At 46.7% G+C, this 12,535-nt stretch overlaps 1 protein-coding gene across 10 annotated transcripts in view; it reads right to left on the bottom strand.

Moving 5' to 3' along the window:
• The window catches only part of LOC120958849 (ecdysone receptor), a 187,400-nt gene that overhangs the window by 58,198 nt on the left and 116,667 nt on the right, over nt 1–12,535 (bottom strand). Inside the window, exons 1-2 of one of the 10 annotated variants that reach the window (XM_040381909.2) lie at nt 11,551–11,895; nt 10,407–10,511 (exon numbers count right to left, since the gene is read on the bottom strand). The exons of 6 other annotated variants lie outside the window; for them this stretch is intronic. The gene's annotated coding sequence lies outside the window, so the exon portion shown is untranslated. Of the gene's footprint in view, nt 1–10,406; nt 10,512–11,550; nt 11,896–12,535 lie in introns of those variants that run through there. 3 more of the 10 variants (XM_040381910.2, XM_040381911.2, XM_040381913.2) reach the window with 3 other exon arrangements.

Raw genomic sequence — 12,535 nt, 5'->3', positions numbered from 1 at the left:
AACCTCATTAGGGAGGGCTGCATGTAGAAATCCGGGATCACAAGTATAATAACCTATATTCCAGATGGTTTCGAGTAAATGAACAACAGATCTTGATCGTGTTTATAATCATTTATATTATATTGATCAGAATCTACAGAATTTGACGACACATGAGCTCCACAAGTGTACAAACGAATGGTACGAAACGGTTCATCAATATTCCAATGTAAGACCTAAGGAACGTAGAAAGCGAGCGTTCTGTTGCACTTCTCTGTCCCCTCCGTCAACTGTATGCTCCGACGGTATCGACAAAGTAAAGTGTCTTTTCCGTGTTTGTACAGTGATTTCGTCGTCACCACCATTAGGCGTCATCAAAGGCAGTGGAAAAGATGCATCGATTACTGATAGCGCAATGACACGGGAATCTAGCATGCACCTCCAGTGTGTCGAGCACGTTCCCATCGATGTTCAGTTCCCGCAGCAATCATAATAAAGCGTTGCACCAGCGTTCCTCGTAAGTTCTCCAAACATGTGGAGCAGTTCCGTTCAATTCACCGCATTCGGGCAGATACCGATTTATTAAAATGAACTGCGCCTTTTGCGTAAAACCCATTCCATTCCAACTGCACAGGTTTGTCTGGACAACTGTCCCCACTGCTGTGGGGTCAAATGGATAGTTGTTGTTTGCTCCGTTTCCCCGTACACATGTGAGCTTCACACTAACACCCCACCGGGCAAGCGAAATTGGAGTCTTCCGATGGAATCTTAACCACGATAGCACGATGGTCAACTATAGAACAGAAGACACAGAGAGAGAGAAAGTGAAACAAGCTCTCCCCGCTCCGACCAAAGCGGCATAAGTGCAATGGCGATCGGAGATACTGGGGCGAGATGCATACGGACGGCGTCTTGGGACGGCGCACTGCTGCAACCGCTGCCGTTCATCAAGGTTGCGCCCGAAAGCGAAAAGGCGCGTTCAAATATCCCACAGAACGCGTCCCCGCCCGTCGTCGTGTGAAGGAACGCGTTCAGGGACAAATATCTGGAGGCAACGGCGATGACGACGATATTTGTTTCCACTGGTAAATTGTGCCGAACCTCCTCTGACACGCGGCGTTTGTATCTGAGAAATGGAATCTGTACTTAACATTCCACAGTGACTATCAAACTTGAGGGTATTATATGAGGGATGACCGGAAGCATCGAACATTACAATCTAATTATCCGTAATTTTGGAAACCGAATATCTCAGATAAGAATTCTATGGTAAGTTACAATGTCCATTAAGTTCCAAAGTTATGTACATTGGAGAGTGATCTTCTTTCTTCTTAGCGACTTTTGAAGCAAGAGATCAGAGCTTCCCGAAAACATCGAGAACATCGACACAGTGTACGGCTTCCCTTGGACCGCTTGCACCCCAAGCGCAGATGTCTCAATCAGTCGTCTAGGTTGAAAATAAAACAGTTGAATGAATTCGCAAGCCTCCCCAATTGAAGGCGATTCGTGGCTGCCAAATTGGATAACGACCGGTATATGTTTAGAAGGGAGAGCAATAAATAAATCGACATCTCACTGCGACGGACGCCGTAGTCTCGCGTAGCCTTAGGCTTCAACTATCCTTTGGGGGAGTCGTCGAGCAAGTGCATCTCTTTGTCCAATAGCTCTGTGGACATGTTCCGAGTTGCAAATAATCCCTGGAGAACATCCCCGTTATATGTTATAGTGTTGTTATAATCATTTTCTTTATTTCGCTTCCCACTCTGGAAGAGACTGCAGATATATCAACCTCAGCGGACGGATGAAATACGATCAATGCTCAAGTGTATGCCATAAATGTGTCCAACAGGAGGCGCACGGTGTCATAAAAGCTTCACATTCAAATCACCAATCCCGGAGATGTAGCAAATAGTGTAATAAATAGCAAACGATCGATCGATCGCGATGGTTTGCAAGGCTCAAAAGCACACGACACGCTAACGAACCAACCAACACCTTCCCGGGCGCGTTAACCAGAGGGTCAAATTTCTACGAAGAATTCCAACCTCTGGAGGTGCTATAAACCTAACCAACAACAGCTCTATAAACAAAACAAAAACCCGGCTCCAGGTGGTTCGTTCCCTCTATCATCGCCCGTCCGGTGGGAACGGTGCTCACCTCACCTGGATAAGTCGGTGAACTTTCCGAGGACGTCACTCGAACCGTGAAGGACACGTGGGATCGGATCGCACCGATGGTCCTCACTCAGCCCTTGCAGTAGGTATGCACGCTGTGGTGGGCATCAGCGACAGCCACCAAGTTCATGGTCATCATAAATTGCGCTACTTATGCTGCGCGCACTGCTCCGACACGGTCAAACCAGAACCAGCATAAAACCTCCAGTTGCCTCCCCGCAATTGGAAGGCCAGCCCGCACCACCACCACCCTCTGGACAGGAGACACCGGTGGTGCAGAGAACGTACAACCCTCGTCCCCCTCCAACAGATAAACACGCAACAAGCGCTGCCAATGTCCGACCGTTGAACTTTCGTGCAGAATTCCATTACACCGCTGCCTAGAAAACGGTTCCCGAGCGCGTTTGCAATGGATATTGTTTTGTTTCCCTTTTCCGAAACGACTCCCCTGTACCTTCCCTAACCTTTGCGTGTGTGTGCAGTGGGGAGAAGGGCAGAAGTTCTCTGTAAAGTACACCCGACACTCCCGGGTTCTTGTTTGCACCGCGTTTGCAGCCCCGTTTGCACAAAAGTGCATCACCTTGCCACATACAAGGGGAGAGAGCGCGCGCCGGGAGGTGGTGGGTCGTAGCGTTATAAATTAACGCTAGAAACGCAAACTACTATGACACAGCGATCGGACGGGGGAGAAAAAGCCGCAAAAGCGGGTTTCATTTTTCAGACATTCGTCACCTGCGTTTGCCTGCCGCTCGGGGCGTGAAGGCGTGAAAGTGCAAAAAACTCTGCGGGTGTTTGAATATTCGATGAAGTGCTGCTCCTAGGGTTGCTCCAAAGACTGACTGCGGTTGCCCTTTGCGCCTCAGAGGACGCGGTCGTGAGGGTTGTTTGTGTGTGTTCCACTTGTTGAACTGCACAGGGAGGTGTGGACTACCACGTTTTGCTCTGTGTTGTGCCCGCAGTTTTTTTAGACTCCCTATCCTTTCTAACCCTCGATTGTCGATTGTAGAGTCAGCGTTGACTAATCACGCGCCCTCCTCTTTTGAAGAGTGAGACAGTTTAGATCAGGGCCCAGGGTCATATGGGGACTCACCGCAGAGCCAACCTTGCAGACACTCAAAAGGGGGTAAAGGAACACGGTTACGTGACTGTTTTGCGATCACCCGCACCCGTACCCAACAACGGTTATCGCACGTTTCACCGATGTCTAAACTCGATCTGATCTTTTACAGCAAAACGGGCCGATGACTACAAAGCCGAGGAATGTATCGAAACGATTGACTGTGTCCAAGACCGTGAAAACCGTTCTATTATTCCACTACTTTAATTCTTACCGTTCTAACCTGCGTTTTTGTGTCCTGGGCGGTTGAGGTTGAAAATTTACATACAAATTTTGAGCCTCAATAAAATATGATAATCAACCACACACTCGCCCCGCAGCAGCAGCATCCAACAGGTTCATTGGCTTCTCCGGCAGGCGCAGAACCCATCACTCAAACCCGCAAACAAAAGCCGCCAATAAAATCGCCGCACTACTTGCCAAAGGCTCTGCTCCTCTCATCGATAAGCGACTTAGGCGCTGCCGAATGGCTAGGGATGGTGTTTCCTTCCAGAAAATTATGATTGGTGGTACGAGCACTACAGTATTATGCAAAAATTCGCTGCCACTTTAAATCAGTGACGCGCACACACAATGGAGAAGAGGGCATCCTCCTATTCTCTTTCGGCTCATTTCTGTAATTATGGCTAGCATGTTGCTGATCATCTTAAGCATGCGCCGTTTTGGTCTATTCTTTCTTGTGTTAAAAACCTCCCCAAAGTCACTGTTTTTTTGGGGCGAAGAACTCTCGGGCCACATAAAAACAAAGCTCCACACACGCAGGTGGTGGGCATAGAACTGCGAGGGGCATTTGTTGGAGCGGATGAGCCGAAAGGAGTCAAACGAAACGGATGCTATAAAATTTATGAAAATGTTTGTTTTCTTAGACAGGCAGCAGCAGCAACAGCGGGCAGTCAAGGACGGTGACTTTCTGATCAGTGTTTTGCTGGAATCCAATGACATGGAGTAGATGCAATCTTTAGCACAAAAATGCGCTTGAAGCTATATGTTTTCTGCTTAGAATCGTACGGATAACGCTTTATTTATGGTGCACTACTGCTTTATCCGTCCTTGATCGTGGCGGTGTGCTGTGCTCCTCTCGCCCGCGAGGGCAATGTTTTGCATTTTCTCACGACCACACTCGACTCACCAATCTTTGGCTAATCTTAAAAATTTACGCCAAAAAAAAAGAACATTCAGCATCCAATAATAAAACCCTCGTCCCTTCTTCCCTCTCTCGAGTCACCTTCCTTTCCATCGTACAGTAACGCGTGTGGAGCGCGATCACGTTGTTATGATTTTAGACCCTTCTTTCCCCGTTCTCGCCGTTACGAAAGAAATCGAAACTGCTTCATCCGAAACACACACACCCAACCGTGGATGGATATCTCTCGCGCGCTGGAGATGGACCCGAGAGTTTTTTTATGCGAGGTTGTGATGCTTTTAGGTTTCAAAGGTTTTTTTTTGTTTGCTTCAAACTGGTCGCGAAGCTGTTTGCTGGTGGCTATAGCATGTTCACGCTAGCCTAGCCGCGGCCGTATCACAACGCCGCTGTGTGTGAAGGCAGCTCCAAAGAAACCGGTTTTCCCCTCCGCATATTCGTAGCATTTTCTTACGCACAAGTGCCACACACCCTATACGTGTATCCGAGCGCGCGCACACACCACACCGGGCGCACTCCGCACAGAGACCTATCTAGAATGGTTGCGTGTAATCTTGCTCGTTAGGAAAGAGACGGAAGGTCAACAAATCAACAGAAAGAGCGAGAGAGCTGCGAAAACAATCTCAACATACAATTAAACCCAACCCAACGCGGCCCCGTACGACCCAGGCGCACAGGCGACGAACCCCCTGAGGACGAACTGGAACGAAGCGAGCTGAAGACTCGGTCGTTTCGCTCGGAGGCTTCATCAAAACGAAGGAGAGGGGGCTTTTGTGCTTCGTCCTGTGACCGATCGCTCTCACGTGGTTGGGGGAATTTGAATCCTTGGCATATTTTAAAAAGAAAGAATGAAAAAATAAACGCAAGTCCCAACACCAGGAACACAAATCCTCCTTCATTCTTCATTATGTCGTGTGCTGTAAGATTCTACCTGGTTTGCAAAAGCCAGTCTACCCTTCTCTGTCACGCGTTCACGCACGCAGGTGAGCTCAACATTACGCATAACGCGTAAACCGGAACAGTGTGGATGTACGCACACATATACAGTTTTCGGTTCTAGCCGTGTGTTTACACGCTTCTAAACATCTCTTGAAGGTTGAATGTTTCCATTCCAACATTTACCAGGCGTGGTTGTATTGGTAGCGGTAAACATTTCGTAATAGACACAAATGCACAACATACAAACACACACACACGCACAAACAAGAAGATTTTTTTTTGTGGTGGTTGTGCGTGAGGAAAGATTTTTCCCAAAATTATGAAATAAAATGTCAGCGCGGTCCAGTGAGGTGAGGATAAAAACAAAAGATTCAAGTTTTTGGGCCGCAAGAGACGAACCTTCCCCTCCTACAACTACGTCTGCAAAAAGGTATAATTAGGTAACATTGCTATCAAAAAGAGGTGGAATCTTCTTCCTTTATAAACGGAAGACATTGTCAGCTCAGCTCTAAAGCAGGAATAGAATCAATTCTAGCTTTACGATGGGAAAACGGAAAAACCCCATCCTACACACCGCAGCACCGTGCGCTTGGTGGTGTTTTGTTATTATGTGTGTCTCCTTCTTCTTTCTCTTCACCTTCGTTGTTCAATCGTGATGAGCTGCGCTTCATGCTCATGTTCATTTTTATGCGCCTCTTGACTTGCTTTCGGGATTTCTGTGCCCTGTGCGCTTAGAATCGCTCATCCATCCATCCATCCATCCATTCCACACAGTGTTATGTTTTAATCTTCATTCCCTATTGCTGTGCACTGTTTCCGTGTTCATTGAGTGTTGTTGTGTGCGTTTTTTTTGTGGTGTGTGGTATTACGATGCGTTTTCCTGGAAATTTTATATCATTAGTGATGCAGAAGAGCGAGCAAGAAGAGCAAAGCATGCTCAAAAAAAATGAAAAACACAGATTGAGAAGCGAAGACAAAAAAAACCGCGCCGCTCTGTGTGTGCTTTTACGGAAGAGAAGGAAATGAGTTGGAGAATAGGAAGGATGGGCAATGAAGCGGAGGCTCTGCCCATTTTATGTGTGTAGAATCGATTAAAAGAAGGCAATCGTGGGGGTTTTTTTCAGTTTTCTTCAACGCAAGCGGGCGGCCTTAGGTTCGTACTTAGATTGGATTGTTGCGCCTTTTTGGGGTGATAGAAATTGATTTTTTCGCTCAAGGTGAAGGTGAAAAAATCACTATTTTAAAGTAGAACGAATTCTTTCCCCTATCGGGGAGAGAGAGAACGTTCACAAGCGAACAGATACCAAGCCCCAGTTTTATGCCTTTGTTTGCCACAGTCGTTTGGTTTGAAATTAGCAAATGAAGCAGTGGTCGAACAACACTCCACAGCGATTTGTAAAGCAATAAACCAACAGTTCAGTGTGTAGCTGTGCCCGATGACAAGGGCCGTAAAGTAAGGCTGGTGGTGCCGTCTCTATAAAACATGTAAATCACAACAACTACCACACTCTGATGAATGTGTCCAATCCACACACAGCTCAAAGCATCAAAGACGGGCATAAAATTAGAAAACTCTAAACCGTCAAACCAAATAACGCTTTATGACATCTTGTCGCATTTTTTGGTTTTTTTTTGCTGCCCGCGAATCGATTTTGCAACAGGTCCGTGTGGCAGCGTGTGACTGACATTGGAGCTCTTACACGCAATAATTTATGATACCCTGCTAGAACGTTCATCAAAAACGTGTGGTGTGAGTTCATTTAAATATGTTTCAATTTTTAACCGCCTCGAGACACCTTCTGCTTTTCGCACGCTTCTCACGCGTTACGTTGCTCCTCGCGCGCGCCGAGTGTCATCCGCAGTTGACCTTAGCTTTTGGCGACAGTTTTGGTGGTGGCAATGGCGTGTGTGAATGGGGCGTACCATGACATTGATTTCGAAACTGGCGCGGCAAAAACAACACACCAGGCCAAACTTCTAAACTTGACCGCAAATGCCGGTGCCATAGACGGGCGGCGGGGGTAACGTTCGAAACCGAAAACCAACACCACCACCGTGTGACATGGTTCAATTTCGCTTGGTCAATGTTGTGTGCGAGTTTTCTGTTTGGGGAGGGGAGGGGGGGTGTGGGTAGATTAAAGAATAATTTTAAATATTGTATCCAAACTAATCAGACCCATCAGACATTCTGCCAAGCGTCCGCAAGCATCCGCAATTTGCGTTACAAGTTCAATCAAAACACACTTTGCGAAGAAACACCAATGCCCTACATTGCCTGCCTGTGTCGTCATAGCATCTTTATGCTCGCTTTTAAGCTAATTCATCTCCAACGATACATCCAACACACACACGCACGCAACACAATTCGATTGTGTGGGCTTTCGCCAATACAAATTTGCGCTACTTGAGTGGTTTCATCGTTCAGAGAGAGAGAGAGAGCAAGCTGACTCTCTGCCGGGGTGTGGTGGAGGAAAATGCGTCGCCAGGCGCCACCCGGTTTGTTTATCTTGCGGGAAATTGTTATGATACGGCCGGGAAAAGTGAAAGAAAAACGCCCAACAACTACTGTCGGTCGCAACAGTGGGCGCCATTTTTTGGAGTGATTTCTCTTAACAGCAAGAGGGACTGCTTGATAAAGCATAATATTTGTTTGTCCAAAAAGAGTGAAATTGTTACATGTCTGCAATAGCAAAGCTATTTTTATATCACACTGGTTTTGTATTGTTATGCCATATGGAAGGCATATGTGTGTTTGTGTGTGTGTGTGTGTGTTTGGCTGTGACCTATTTTGAACGCATTTCCGCAGCTTCGGAGCTTGCATTGTAAACAATTTCCGCAATTTTCTATGAAACTCTACACCTCCAGGTGAAAAACCCGTTCCTCCTTCCCCATGGCTTCCCTTTCATTCAGCTTTTCAGTGAAAAACATATTTCTAATTTTAGTCCTGTGTCCCATATTATGCAAACTTTGTCGCGATTCGCAGAAACACACACACACGCACACATATTATCCCGAAATTCGGGAATCGTGTGATTCACCCCGTTCCTACCCTTCGCGCGCACACACACACAATGCAATTCTTCTCTCCATCACACCTTTTGTTGCGCCCGTCAAATCGAATCCTTGTCGCACGGGGACGGTGGTGTTCTCGTGTTTGGGCCGCGTGTTGAAGGTAAAATTATTTAAATTTATTCCCACCTCCCGTCCCCTGCTTCCTGTTTGCCTTCGACGGTGTTTGCTGACGGCAGCAGCACCTGCAAACCGAACACAATTTAGATGCCCAAAATCTGCTTTGCTGCAGGCCAAAATATTCCTACGGGGCGACATATTTAAGCGACCGAACTTACTTTATTATAGAGAAGGGATGTTAGTTTTGGGCAGCGAAATATTGGTTTGGCAAGGGGACGAATGTCCGTTGTGTGTAAAAATGATTAAAATAGTTTCTGCATAAAGCAGTTCAGAAACACATCAGCAGTTTTTTTTTGTACGGATTTGGGTTTAATAAACGGCCCTTTTGATAAATTATATTACATCATATTCCACTCTTCTACGCAATATTTTACCGTACTCTAATATCATGACACATTTCTCAAAAAAAAGATCAAAAATGCTTCTCAACGTTCGCCTTTTTTTACAAGAACATAATCTTGCAGCATAAAAATGCAATTAAACAAAAAAAGACATTTTCGACAATATTGTCCATCTTTTCGGTCCATGTTTTTCACGGCCACGCACACTCACTCACACTCTAACACCCTCCTCTCTCCCTTGGTTGTGTGGTTCTTGCTTTCATTCCATTCTACGCTGCCATCTTCCCTATCTTCCCTCTCCGATCTTTGATTGTTGCTCTGGCCCGTTCGGTGCACGCACACAAACGCTCCCGCCATCGACGGAACCATTTCCTCGTTGCCCACTGTTGTGCCTGCAGTTGCATTAGAAAAGTGAAACACGCACACACACTCAAACACCCATCCACTTGCAGCCACACAAGCGTCGGGGTGGGTTTAGAAGAACAAAATACGCTGGTGAGTTGCATCTGGGTTACTATGTAACCCGATGGGGTGGGTTTGCGCTGCCAGAGTAGTGTTGGTGAGCGGGCATCACACCGCCAGAGGGGCATATCAAATACAGCTCTATGGCAAGAGGAAGAAGAAGAAGAAGCAAAAAAGCTCGAATCAAAGAGCGCGTGAGTGAGAGAAAAAACATGTGAAACAGAATCAGGTTCAAGTGCACACACAAGCGGCGGTGGCGGCTGCTGCACTGTTGCAGTTTCAAAATCTCTTGCTCTCTCTCTCTCTCTCTCTCTCGCTCCGTCGTTTGCTCGATGTACGGAGATGCAGTTTCCGAGCGCACTTGTGGTAGTGCTGCACGGGTGCAATAGTAAACGGGCGGTAGTAGTAAAAGTAACCTACTGACTTTGAGCCCCGCACGACAAGATCAAACTCGCTTCTATAGCTGTGCTCTCGCGCGTACGCGCTTGTATGTATGTGTGCCTGCGGTGAGTAGTAGGTGGAAAGGAAGCGCGTCTCTCCCTAACACTCGCTCTAACACACACGCACTCACACACAGGCACGCGGGGATGCATTCTGATGCACTTTTTCCCTTTCACTGGCTGCCCTGCTGCTGTCCATTTTACTTGGCTTTCTAACACACGGCTTTGTAAGTGTGTGTGCGTTGCGCTGGTCGGGAATGTAACGCGAGGCACACTCAACAACAGCAACTGCCGCTGCTGCTTCTTCTTTGCTGTCTATTTTCTAATGCCACGGTGTGTGTTGGTGGCGCGTCGGTGGCAATGTCGGGGAAAGGCCACGCAAATGAAGCAACGAATGGAAGGAGCAACACACACACACAAAAAAAAAACATGGTCGCCTTCTGGCTGGACTCGAACAAGCAAACACAATGAGCAGAAGAGTCCATCCGCATTTTTGACGTTTCACTGAGGAATGTGTCGGATTAAGAGGTTTTACCAATGAAGAGTTTATATTTATGTGATGTCTTTTTTTTTGTGTGTAGAAGAGTGGAAAGAAACTGTTTCCTATTTTTTAAATTAACTTACACTTTTCTAGAAACTTTGTTTCTATTTTCACTTTTGTTTTTTTTTTGCTGAATTCAACTCCCAACACTTCACCCGATGCCGTGCGGAATCAAACTGATCATAATTCTTCAGGAAGAACAAACAGAAAATAAAATTTAGATCATCACCGAAAAAAAAATCACTTCAAGCGAAAGTAAAAGCACGTGCACAAACTGTGTAACGCGCGCTTCCTCGTGGCACTTCATTCTACACCAACACCAACATTTGCACACTCTGCATGCCCTTCATTTTGTGGCATTTGCTCTACATTTGTCAAACTGTTTCAATCTGCTCCTTTTGTTGCAAGCGATCGCACACCTCACACACTGTTGTGTATCCACACGGGTGTCGCTTTTACTTTCTCACACTGTTAGAGAGCATCCTTCCATCACCACGATCATACACCCGCGCACCCACACTTTCGCCTTGCTCCACCACGTATTCCACGTAGAGTATTCCACTTCAGGTGCGCGTAGATTGTGGTGATTAGGGATTTAAAGCTACCGAAAAATGTCGACCACTCTAATGTGTGCGCCGTGTATGAAGGTGTGCTTGTGTGTATGTGTAGGCGACACACACGCACAAACACTTTGAGCGACAACAGATGCGGTACACGACGGACGCTTTGCGTGGAGGTGCTGACAGGTGTCAAACACGGGGCAAAGCGCGCAACCAGGATACAGGCGCAAAATTTGATTTTTTGTTATTTATTTTCGGACGCGACACGCACGCAATCGATCACCTACACACACGTTTTGCATGGGAATTTAGCGTTCCTCCGGCACACAAACACACTCTAGCCGGTGAACAACACTCTAAAGCGGCGGCGAGTCGATCGACAACGTGACGCGCACTCTCGCAATTCAAAGCACCAAGTGATGATCAAGTTCACCAGCTTTTTTTTCCGGATCGAACGATCGAGCTGAGAGATTATTCTTTTGCATCTAATTTGCAACGCCACATACACACACATACACACGCACATCACAAACGCTAATTGCCGGTGTATATTCAAATCGAAATCATTTCTCTGTCAGCACTGAACACTCTATTCTCTGCTCGCTTCCTTATTGGTCACCGTATTCCAACACTACGAAATACCCATCGCAAAATATTACTACAATACCTGCAGCACACAATTTTAACTAACACACCTTCTTTCTATCGGGTCACTAATATTTTACAAAAAAAACACGCACTCTGCGGGGCTCGCTCGATTTGGAAGGCAAAGAGGCGTCGCACGACACACGCGGCCCTGCCGTTTTCTGCGTCGAAAAACAACGCCGGGCCCCGGCGGTTTGTTGTTTCCGTGTATAAGAGCGCCGCGCGTGCGGTTGTGTTGTGTGTGCGCGTCTCGACGAACAGCTCGAACAGAAAGCTTGCCGTTCACGGGCGCGCTGCAGCACACGTACGTACGTACGTTTCGAACGCTATTCACCGAGGTACAGAAGGGTACTGAGTGACTGGTCGTGCACTAGCACCGTTCGAGGCCGCCGGTCGGTACATCGCTGCCCAAAAGCCGCACACGGTGAGAGCCGCTCACTCGAAGCAACTCACCCAGGCGGTTCGGCGGTGTGTGCGTGTACGTGAGTGCGCGCGGCGCACAGTGAGCACGGTGCAGTTTACCATATTTGACCAAAAAGCCATTTGAAAATTAAGTTTGATTTTATTGAAGCGTTTTTATATTTGTCTTTTTAATTGTTTTTGTTTAATATGAAACAGATTAAGTAGGCAGCGTAAGTGAAGAGATGAATCAGTTTATCAAGTACCCAAAATAATGCTTCGATTTGGATGAACTATGTTATCATCAAAAACCAAATAAACTTATTCAAACATATAAAGCAGCTTCAGCTTCAAAATTCAACAAATTTCATTACAACATTTTGTCCAATCCATTCAACCCAGTGTGCAGCATTTACTATTTCCACCTATACAGCCGTACTTGCCGAGTCGTCTCATGCGAGACTCACTTTCTCACCTCACGCTCTAAACTCACTTTCATCTCACGCTCTGTGAGTGACCGTCGCACGCACACAAATGCAGCGAGGTTTTTTTTGTGCTCGACGACGCTCTCCCTTTCACTCACGAGCCGTTTTCCGTTTTCTTGTTCC

This window comes from Anopheles coluzzii, chromosome 3, assembly GCF_943734685.1.
Source record: "Anopheles coluzzii chromosome 3, AcolN3, whole genome shotgun sequence".
In the NCBI taxonomy this organism is placed as follows: domain Eukaryota; kingdom Metazoa; phylum Arthropoda; class Insecta; order Diptera; family Culicidae; genus Anopheles; species Anopheles coluzzii.
This window is presented reverse-complemented; position numbering and strand designations above follow the sequence as displayed.